Source organism: Scomber japonicus, chromosome 15 (genome assembly GCF_027409825.1).
Source record: "Scomber japonicus isolate fScoJap1 chromosome 15, fScoJap1.pri, whole genome shotgun sequence".
In the NCBI taxonomy this organism is placed as follows: Eukaryota; Metazoa; Chordata; class Actinopteri; order Scombriformes; family Scombridae; genus Scomber; species Scomber japonicus.
The window spans coordinates 22733694-22745504 of record NC_070592.1 but is presented as its reverse complement, the minus strand read 5'-3'; the positions used below and the strand labels follow the sequence as shown (position 1 = coordinate 22745504).

The 11811-nt window shown below is 38.2% G+C and overlaps 1 long non-coding RNA gene across 1 annotated transcript; it reads right to left on the bottom strand.

Moving 5' to 3' along the window:
• Positions 1 to 6980: 6980 nt before the first annotated feature.
• LOC128374488 (uncharacterized) lies at positions 6981 to 7607 on the bottom strand. Its single transcript, XR_008323004.1, has 3 exons — positions 7449 to 7607; positions 7236 to 7298; positions 6981 to 7118 (listed from the first exon to the last, which is right to left on the bottom strand). It is a non-coding gene; the product is annotated as an uncharacterized LOC128374488 (long non-coding RNA).
• Between the last annotated feature and the right edge of the window lie 4204 nt (positions 7608 to 11811).

Sequence of the window (11811 nt, the reverse complement as noted above, 5' to 3'; positions counted from 1 at the left end):
TAAGAAGTTACAGTCTTACTGAGAACAAGCAGGGCTTTGTGATGGTTGACCCTTGTGATTGATCACCTGTGGGAACTAACTATTAATATCGTCTGTTGTGTATAGACCGAGAAGGACTGGGACAAAGTCAGGGCGGGTCCCGTGGGGAGGAGGCTGGACGAAGAGCACAATAAACTTGTGACAGCAAATAAGTCCAAATTCCTGGAGAATCTCAAAAAGGCCAGACCGAACAGAGGTGGGTATCTTTGTTGCAGGTGAAGATGAATATCATATTTATCAAAGAAAGGTTTTTGTTCTGATGCCTTAACTGATCAGAATCTTCGAGTGTAGCTTAATGAAGACAAGATTAATGGATTAATAGAACCACACAGAGCCTGTCTTACAAAACAAGTTCAACTTACTCAGCCTAGAGTATGCATGTGAATAAGACATTGATTGTAACAAACAGTCATTCTACAGCAAAACAGCCAGAGCAGCAAATTAACTCTTATTGTTTAAGTTTACTTAAAAGATTGTTTTGCACAGTTGTAGCCAAAACACTTAATTTCTATGTCACACTTACAATTAGTATGTATTGATTCTTCTCTCTCTCTCTCTCTCTCTCTCTCTCTCTCTCTCTCTCTCTCTCTCTCTCTCTCTCTCTCTCTCTCTCTCTCTCTCTCTCTCTCTCTCTCTCTACAGGAGTTGTCGCATGATGCCTTTTATTTTCTTTCTCTCTTTCTATTTTTCTGTACTTTTATTTCAGACGCAAAAAACTACATATGTCTGCCTGCAGGGGGCGCTATAAGTAAGGACAACGCGTTTTGGCCTATAACTCTCACACCGTATGTCGCACATTCAAAAACCTTATATCCCCAGATTCCCTGAATAGAGCTGAATCACTTTGCCATTGGCCACGCCCACTTCCGCCTAGAAAGTTTTTTTCGCAAAATCGCCACAACTGGAAAACCTACTTTTTCGAACTCCTCCTTGGGATTTTGTCCGATCTGCGTGAAACTTGGCACGTACACTGTTCAGCTCCCCTGATCTTAAGTTATCAAAAGAATTTTGCTCAGCCAAGGTAGGGGCAAATTATTAACAAACTCATTTCTGTAGCTAGTTATGAAAATGCTAACTGTTGGATATCTCGGTCCAACTAAATGCTATTAACACCAAATCTCAGATCCTTGGTTGGCATGTGACTGTGAGGGTATGAGCCAAATTTTTTTGAACTTCTCCTACAGTTTAAGAGCTATCTGCATGAAACTTTAATCCACTTACAGATGAGTCTGGTGAGAAGTTATCAAAAGAATTTTGGCACTCCAAAAAATGCTCTACTTATAGCCAAACAATCGTTTTTGCTAGCTAAGAAAAACACATTGTTTCATATTTTGGTCAAAGTAAATGCTTTTAACTTCAAACTTAAGTCACTTGTTCAGGAAGTCATCCAGAGGCTCTGTGCCAAATATGGTGCAAATCAATCAACAGGGGGCGTTATAAACCCACAAATATCAAGTTTCCTAAAAGATGATCGCATTCGCACATAATTTGGTGAGCATGATAAGACATCACTCCAGAGGCCAGCTGCAAAATTACGTAACAATCGGTGAAAGTGGGCGGGACTTATTACGACAAATCCAAATCGCCACACATTCAGCCTTTCGCAAAAAGAATTGAAAATATTCTTCCTCAGATAATAAGTCTAGATCAAACAGGTTTTATTAAGCAAAGACAAGACACAAGATAGCATTCGCCGAACGCTACATGTGATTGAGGAGATAAACAAAAATAAACTCCAGGCGGTAATGTTAAGCCTTGACACCGATCGGGTTAATTGGGAGTTCCTATTTTGACTATTGGACAAATTTGGATTTCATCAAATTTTTATTAAAACTATTAAAGCACTATATAATAAACCAAAAGCCAGAATAAAAATAAATGGAGCAATTTCAAACCTATGTGGCTTTAAAAGAGGGACCAAACAAGGCTGCCCATTGAGCCCATTATTGTTTGCATTGTTTATCGAACCGTTAAGTCAGGGGATTACTCAGAACAATAATATCACTGGTATAAAAATATTAGACCAAGAATACAAGATTTCTTTATTTACTGATGACGTTTTAATTAGTTTGTCAAACCCTGAAAATTCAATTTTGGAACTACTATCATTCTTAGATGCTTTTGTCTCGGTCTCAGGCTATAAACTGAACATCCAAAAGACCCAAATACTAAACTTCAATTACAAACCTAGCCAAAACATTACTTCTAAGATTCAACTAAAATGGGATCTAGAACATATGAGGTAAGTATCTGGGAGTCAACATTCCAAAAGATTTATCAAACTTATACAACTTAAATTTTGATCTATTAAATAAGAAATTAAAGGAAGATATATGAGATGGAATCTTGTTCCAATATTAAGTTTTGAATCTCGGATTGAATCTGTAAAAATGAACATCTTGCCAAGGATACTATCTCTATTCCAGACCCTTCCAACTGAAATTAATGATAAACAATTCAACGAATGGGATAAATCATTGTCATGTTACATTTGGCAGGGGGAAAAAAACGAGAATAAGGTTCCAAACAAGTCAATTATCAAAAAATAAAGGTGGACTGGCTCTTCCTTGCCTAAAAGATTACTATATATCGGCCCAGCTAAGGATCCTGTTCTGTTGGTGCGTCTCAGATTACAAAGCAAGATGGAAGGAAATTGAAGAAAACATATCGGGGACCATGCCAATTCAAGCAAGAATAGGAGATAAAAGACTAATTAAATGCTTGATGGAAATGGGAAACAAATGGATCAATTTATCATTGAAGACATGGTTAAACATTGTCACTGGAAATGATATGTTAGAAGAGGTAAAGATTCTGAAATGGTGCCGCTATGATCCTGACTTTGCCCCAAATAAGATGGATGCCAACTATAGAGGATGGGTTAGCCGGGGTCTCTCCTCATATTGCACCTTGTTCAAACAGACAACATTGAAGAGCTTTCAGATGTTGAAAAGAAAGACTACATGGTCTCAACAATAGTGACTTTTTTAGATTTCTTCAGGTACGCCACCACCTAAACAGCACTATTCTAAAAAGTCAAAAGGCGTTTGAAAACAGTTCATTAAAAGTGTTTATCAGTGCCTATGGGACAGATTCCATGCTTAAAGTCATCTCTAGACTTTACAGAGGCCTGCAGGAAATAAAAATAGGGAATACTACATATATAAAACAAAAATGGGACAGGGAAACCAACAGCTGCCTTTCAGAAGATACCTGGATTAAATACTGTGAATTTCAGTGGAGGATATCATGCTCAAACTCATGGAGATCTTTGGGCTGGAAGTGTCTCATTAGGAATTTCCTTACACAGGGCCACCATGTTGGAGGTTGTGTCGTTCTCAGGAAGCCGATCACTACCAAACTAAACTTCAAATTCACCTTGACCTCTACAAACAAAGTCTTTGTAATTTTAAATATGAGTTACTCAAAGCTAGACAGCAACTTTTCTGAAATAATTAATAAGAACATCAACAACACTCGTACTCTGTTTGCTACGGTTGATAAGCTTACAAACCCCCCTAAACAGATAGCTCCAGAACTCCTTTCCACAGAAAAATGCAATGAATTTGCTTTTTCAGTGAACAAATCCAGTCCATAAGGTTAAATATCAACACAAAACAATAAAATGATGCAATCCCTAAGACCTCCCAGGAATAACTCAACTGCAATGTCAGAATTTAAAACAGTTGACCAAAAAACCATAGAGGAAACAGTGCAGCATCTAAAACCATCAACATGCTGTCTTGACACAATGCCATCAGATTTCTTTAAAACTATTGTGAACTCTGTCCAAACAGATTTGAGACAAGTAATAAATAGCTCACTTAAATCAGATGTGTTTCCTAAACTCCTAAAAGTAGCTGCCATTAAGCCACTCTTAAAAAAGAGAACGCTGGATGCTTCCATGTTAACCAACTACAGACCTATCTCAAATCTTCCTTTTATAGCCAAGATCATTGAGAAAGTGGTTTTTAATCAACTCAGTAATTTCTTGAACTCCAGTGGCCTTTTTGACAAATTTCAATCAGGCTTCCGACCTAACCACAGTACAGAAACAGCTCTTATTAGAGTGTTAAATGACAGAAGGTTGAACACTGACTCAGGCAAGGTGTCAGTTCTGGTCCTGTTGGATCTCAGTGCTGCGTTTGACACTGTGGATCACAGTATACTGTTGAACAGGTTGGAAACTTGGGCAGGACTCAGCGGAACAGTCCTAGACTGGTTCAGGTGTTACTTGGAAGAGCAGAGTTATTTTGTGACCATTGGAAGTTATGAATCTGATCGAGTGGCTATGACATGTGGAGTTCCTCAGGGGTCTGTTCTTGGACCCCTTCTGTTCAGTCTATATATGCTGCCCTTGGGTCAAATTCTGCAGAACTCTAATGTAGACTATCACAGTTATGCAGATGACACACAGATATACCTAGCACTGTCCCCAGATGACTACAGTCCAATACAGTCACTGTGTCACTGTTTAGAGCAAGTAACTAATTGGATGAAACAAAATTTCCTTCAATTATATCAGGACAAAACTGAGGTCATTGTTTTTGGCAATAAAGAGAAGAGGATTGCTGTCAGTAAACATCTCGAGTCACTCTCTCTAAAAACTAGGGACCAAGTCCGAAACCTTGGCGTGCTGATAGACTCAGATTTGACTTTCAGCAGTCACATCAAATCAGTCACCAAAACAGCCTTCTATCAGCTTAAGAACATATCCAGAGTGAAGGGTTTTATGTCTCAAACAGACCAGGAGAAGTTGATTCATGCTTTCATCTCAAGTAGACTCAACTACTGTAACGGTCTTCTGACTGGACTCCCACAAAAAAGCATTAAACAACTGCAGCTCATTCATAACGCTGCAGCTCGAGTTTTAACCAGAGCAAAGAGATCACAGCACATTACTCCAGTTCTAAAGTCTTTACTCTGGCTCCCAGTCAGCTATAGAATAGATTTTAAAGTTCTGCTACTGGTCTACAAATCACTGAATGGTTTAGGTCCAGAATACATGAATGACATGTTAGTAGAATATAAACCCAGTAGAGCTCTGAGATCTACTGACTCAGGTCAGATAGTTGAGCCCAGAGTTCAAACTAAACATGGTGAAGCAGCTTTTAGCTGTTATGCTTCACACCACTGGAACAAACTACCAGCAAAACTGAAATCAGCCCCAACCGTGAACACTTTTAAATCCAGGTTAAAAACATTTCTCTTCTCCTGTGCTTATGATTGAGCTCTTTTAAAGCACTTTACATTTTAATCTTTCATTGGCACTCTGTCCTTTTAATGATTTTAAAGCTAATTTATAATTTTATGCTGCAATCATTTTATTTATGTCTTTCTATTTTTCTATACTTTGTTTTTATTGTGGGGGTGGGGGTTAATTGTATGATTTAAGTTTCTCAAATGACATGTTTTTCTGTTTTATGTAAAGCACATTGAATTGCCATTGTGTATGAAATGCACTATATAAATAAAACTGCCTTGCCTTGCCTTACCATTTGTTCTGGGCCTGTCCAAAAAATAATCATTTTCTGGCGCAAAGTTTATTCAGAACTAGTAACTAAATTTGGAACGGACATTACATTTAACTGGGATGAACTTCTTTTTGGGCTTGTACACTCAGCCAATGTAAGTGTGAAAAATAAATATTTATTTGGAATATTGAGTCTAACTGCTAGAAAAGCAATTACAAAGAAATGGCTCAAGCCAGATATCCCAGCTATAGATGAATGGTATGATATTATTTACGATGTGTATGTAATGGAAAGAATCACTTTTTCATTGAGGCTCCAGCAATCTAAATTCAGTGACATCTGGAAGCAATGGAAAATGTACATTTCCCAGAAACGCCCTTATTTTGTTTAAGTATCTTTTCTACAACAAAATGTGAGGCCGCTACCACCACAAGCTCCACTCTCAAACCACCGCCCCTGTCAGGACAGGAAATGCACAGGATACATTTCAACATAAAATCGCGAATGCACTTCCGGTTGAATCGCCTTCTTCACAAAAGCATGAATTAGTAAAAAATATCAATTGCTGTAGTATATATCGTTTGAATTTATATAGTAAACTTTTGTCTTGTTTGACATTTTTGTTCAGTGTTTACTTTTTATGTTGCACATGAGCCCCAACGTGGGCTTTTTGATTTATTCTGTCCAAATCTAGGACAAAAAGCTATCCATAACCTGTATTAATTGAAAGAAAAAAAAAAAGATTTTGATTTGGACAATTGAAGCATTAGCCTTTGTCTTTTTCAAAACACTTCTCATTAATGATTGCCATATATGTAGACTAATATACACTGCACTGCTTAACTGTACAACTTAGTCATTATGAAAAACAAACAGTGGGTGATATGACTTGGGCTCAATGGTCTTTGTGGCCTACTATAAAGCTTAGGATCTTGAAAAGAGATCAAATAGTTGATCAATGAAAACAATATAGGGCAGGAATAACTTTGGTCAGTGCACAATTTTTAAGTTATCACTCATTCATAAGCCTACATCTCATAAGATGTCATAGGTCTATACATTTTATTGTGTACTATACAGTATATACAGTACTTCGCTGGCTTTTCATTATCATTTAACTTTGACTTTATTGGACTGCTGTTTTACTTTTTTCCCCCAATTTGTTTTTCTGTTGTATTATTCTGTATTTTTATTCTTAACCATCATAAATTTCATGTTTGGTTCTATGTCTATGCTAATTATGTTCTTTTGCTGCTGGAACACCTAAGTACCACTAGATACAACCCTACCTCTTGATATCTACATGATCAAATGTTCTGTAGACCTTTATTCTCGAACACAAGACACTCATCTGTGTGACATTCACAATAGGCCAAATTATTTCTTTTGTCCATTATTTCCACATGTCCTCAGTGCTATAAAATGTGAATTTGAAGGGCTCCAGTATTGACTCCTTCTCATGGTCATCCAGTTGATCTTTCCACACCCTCTCATACTGCAGAGCAGCCTCAGCCTGGTTCTCCTTCCCCCATGTACAGAACATCAGACAGGTCCACTTTGGCAGAGAACAGTTGTTTGTTGGCCTCAACCCACTCTGCTGCATGTCTGCAATCACGAAGAATGCGATCTTCAACTGAGTCCTATGGAAAAGACAGAAAGATGTCTGTACCATAGCTGCTGCACCAACTGTATCTGACCAATAGATAGTGTGAAAAAGCTTACCCCTTCCACTGGTGTGTCCACGTCGGCAGGTCTGACTGAGACCTCAGCCTGCTACTCTTCATCCTGAAAATATATAGATAAGCAAAATGATCAGTTGGCGGCAGATCTTCTTATCTAAGAGTAAGTCCAGAAAATGTTTATTAGGACAATGACAAACAGGTCACATGAATCATGTGACGTGTGTATCTTTAACCTAGAATGCAATGGCATTACCTTGAAATGCAATGGCATTTTTAATGTGGACCTCCAAATGCCGCTGAAGTCTGGCTTAGTTTAAACATGCCTTTGGGACAAAGGGGGCAGTGAAACTGACTGCAGCATGTTGTGCAGCGTTCCACTGCAGGCTTTCCATCACATGGAATGATTGAATGATGCATCTAAAAATGATATAAAATGCATCATGTGTTTGAATTATAGTACATGAACTTCAATTCAAATTAATGTATACAGCCTGCAAACTTAGATTGTCTTTGCTTACAGGTAGAATGGCCACTTGCACCAGGTAGTGTAAATGAGGCCTTACTTCTGTAGAAGAATTAATGACGACTACGAAAATGCTGCACTGTGGGTTAAAGTCCAGCATTCAAAAACGTCCTTAAGTGACAGTGGCTATAACAAGACACTTAAGTAATTTAGTATGTTATGTTAGAAGCAAAATATACTCAAGTATCAAAAACAAAAGTACAGAAGCATGCTATTTCTCAGTCATTTCAGTTACTAGTCATTGTGTTTATATATTGTTGTATACAACAGAGGTGGAAAAATAAAAATGTGCCAAGTCGTCCTGCCACATTTTGATTTCACTTGTGCACTTAAACAGGAGCTAGTCGACCTCTGGCAAAACATCATGGTGATGGTGTGTAGCTTGGCTGTCTCATATCATGTTTGTGAGTTCAGAAAGACACGTTTTCAACTGTGTGACGATGCCCAGCTAATGCAAGAAGTTTACATAAATGTTTCATAACGTTACATACAAACACATGCAAACAGTTACTATACGTTATGCACTAAAAAGTTAACAATCCCTGAGAATTTAAGGTGTTGATGCTAACCGCCAATGGACAAAGTTAACTTTGGCGTTAACTTCAAAACGACAACACGAACCGACATGTAACATCCGGTAATTTGCATCATTAATGACTTCTATAACGTTACTATTTTTACGGCACCTATATTGATGAAGAACACAAGAAACCATGCATTTACTTTCTGTAGATAAGCAAAATTCTTCTTCTTCTTCTTCTTCTTCTTCTTCTGCTGTTTAATGGCGGTTGGCAAACAACGAATTGGCGCATTTCCGCCACCTACTGGTATGGAGTGTGGATCAAAATGGCCATAACACCCTCACAAAATAACTAAATAAATACTACAAGAAAAAAAATAAAAATAAAAATAATAATACATTAAAACAAACAAACAAACAAACGAAAAAAAAACGAACTTATATCCTCCCCATTAAACCACTCACTCTAATAAACTCTAACATCAATTGCCAACACCTACTTCCAACGTGTTCCTATAACATTGTTCTGAGATCATACTGTATCTTATTTTTTGTAAGTTTTCTAATCCACCTCTGCCTTTCATCTTCATACCCCCGACAATGCACCATAACATGCTCTATTGTTTCAGCTTGACCACATTTCTCACATTCACCCGTGTTATGTTTCCCTATTTTAACTAATGTACCATTTAGTGCTGTATGCCCAAACCTAAGTCTTGATATTATTGTTTCCTCTCTTCTGCCCCGTCCTGTACTTCTCATGTCTCCCACTTTCCTTTGTATTGTGTAAAACCACCGTCCTGTCCTCTCTTCCTCCCATTGCTTTTGCCACCTACTCCTCAATCTTTGTTTGATTATGTTTTTGATTTCTGCCTTACTGAGGCTAACTGCCAAGTCAACAAAACTATGTTTTGTTGCCTTTTTTGCAGCCTTATCTGCCTCCTCATTCCCTTTTACCCCAATGTGTGCTGGTACCCATAAAAACACCAATGTAATCCCCATCATTTGCACCCTGTATAGTGTTTGTTGCACCTCAATCAAAATATCCGGCCTGCTGTGTGAGTGACTGTACTGAAGACTCTTTAGTGCTGCACTTGAATCAGAACAAATAATTGCTCTGAGTGGTCTTGCCTCTTCAACCCACTGCACTGCTAATAATATTGCCACCATGTCCCCTGTGTACACGGACACTTCCCCACTGATCCTTTTCCCTACTGTTACCTGAAACTCAGGAACAATAAAAGCTACTCCTGCCCTTTCTGAGTTCTTGGATGCATCTGTATACAGTTGAACGTAAAAATGATACCTATCAATATATGCCTGTACCTTCTGTACATTATACCCAAACTCTCCCTCCTTGCTCTTCTGCATTAGTAGTGTAAAATCAACTGTGGCATTTGGCTATTTCAATCTCTTCTGTTTCCTGTGTTATTGTCCAACCAAAACCTTTACTGTCCCTTTTTCCCTGTTCCCAACACGGTTATAAAGTGCATTTTGTTGGATGGTCTGTCACATGACCCTGCAAATTAACCCAATACACCAACGACAATTGCAACCTCCTCATATTTAATGGCATTTCCCCCATTTCCACCTGTAATGCTGCTGTTGGAGTTGTTTTAAAAGCCCCTGTACATAGCCTCGATGCCTGATATTGAATAATGTCTAGTTTTCTCAGGGATGTGCCTACCGCGGATCCATACACCACACATCCATAATCTAAAATAGACCTAATCAACCCACAATATATGGATTTTAGCGCACTCCTGTCTGCCCCCCAGGCATACCCCACCAAACACTTCATCACATTTAAGACTTTTTTACATTTATCCACCACATTTTGAATATGCACCGCCCATGTGAGTCCCTCATCAAATTTTTCTAAAAACTTAAACTGTTTCACTCTCTCCAGTTCTTGATTGTACAATCTTAATTTAACTGTGTCACCAATTCTTTTCCTTGTAAAAACCATTAACTTTGTCTTTTCAATTGAAAATTTGAATCCCCATTTATAGGACCATTCCTCTATTTTTGTGATTGCACTCTGTACATTCTTTATGATGAACTCCAGATGCCTTCCCCTCTTCCAAATTGCCCCATCATCTGCAAAGAGAGACACCCCCATTTCATGTCCTAATCTCATAAACACATCATTTATCATTATAGAAAACAATAATGGACTCACTATGTTCCCTTGAGGTGTTCCATTTTCAATAACCATTTTCTCTGAATATTTAGTCCCTATCCTGACTTGTATACGTCTTCCAAATAAAAAATACTTAATCCATCTGAACATACGACCTTTAACACCTAATTTCCAAAGTTTTATCAATAATCCCTCTCCCCACATCATATCGTACACCTTCTCTACATCTAAAAATACTGCCACTATACTTTCTCGATTTATCTGTGCCTTTCTCACCTCATGTTCTAGACATAGAGCTGGATCCATAGTATTCCTCCCTTTTCTAAATCCACTTTGATATTTAGATACATATCTTTTTTACGTTCTACATAATAGGTTAACCTGTCATTTACCATTTTCTCCATTATTTTACAAACGTTGGATGTTAAAGCAATTGGTCGATAATTTCCTGGATTTGTGCAGTCTTTCCCTGGTTTGCGTATTGGAACTACCACCGCCTCCTTCCAACTTTGTGGCAACTTCCCACCCTCCCATACTTTATTAAATAACTCCAATAAAATGTCCTTGGCCGATTCACTAAGATGCTTCAACATTATATACCAAATCTGATCCTTGCCTGGAGCTCTTAGTTTTATTGAGAGCGCGGTTTAGTTCAGCCTTTGTAAACGCCTTGTTTAATAAGTCATTAGTATCTTCCTCAGACTGCACCACTCCCACATTCACCGCTATTGTAGCTTCCCTTCCTCTTGCCCCTTCCTCAGTGATATTCCCTGAACTGTGCACTTTGACAAAGGCCTTCACCAACATCTCCGCTTTCTCTTCATCTTTTACCGCTGTCACTTCACCATCCTTTAATACTGGATACCCATATTCTCTTTTAATACCATTCATTCTCTTTATCATACCCCAAATTTTCCCAATTTCTGTTTCCCTCCCCACGGAATCACAAAATGCCCTCCAACATTCCCTTTTTGTACTTTTTATGACCCGCCTTACATGTGCCTACATTCTCTTATATTCAATCAGATTCTGTAAACTGTGATTTCTTTTCAACATTTTAAAAGCTTTATTTCGAGATTTAACTGCCTTATCACATTCCTCTGTCCACCATGGAACAATCTTCTTCACGCACTTACCTCCCTTCTTCTGAATGGCCTTCCTTGCTGCATCTAAAATACCTTCACAAACAGAAAGATGTAATGTGTCAACATCTGTATTAGTATCAATTGCTTCCATTCCTTTATCACATATACACCCAAATTTTCCCCAATCAGCCCTCCCAAATATCCACGTCTCCACTCCTTCATTATCACCTCCCTCTAACCCCACACCTAACACTGTGTTCATCGGATAGTGATCACTGCCAATCGTAGTGTCTCTGATTGAAGTCCATGAACAAATACCTGCCAATGAATCTTTTCAGTGACGTG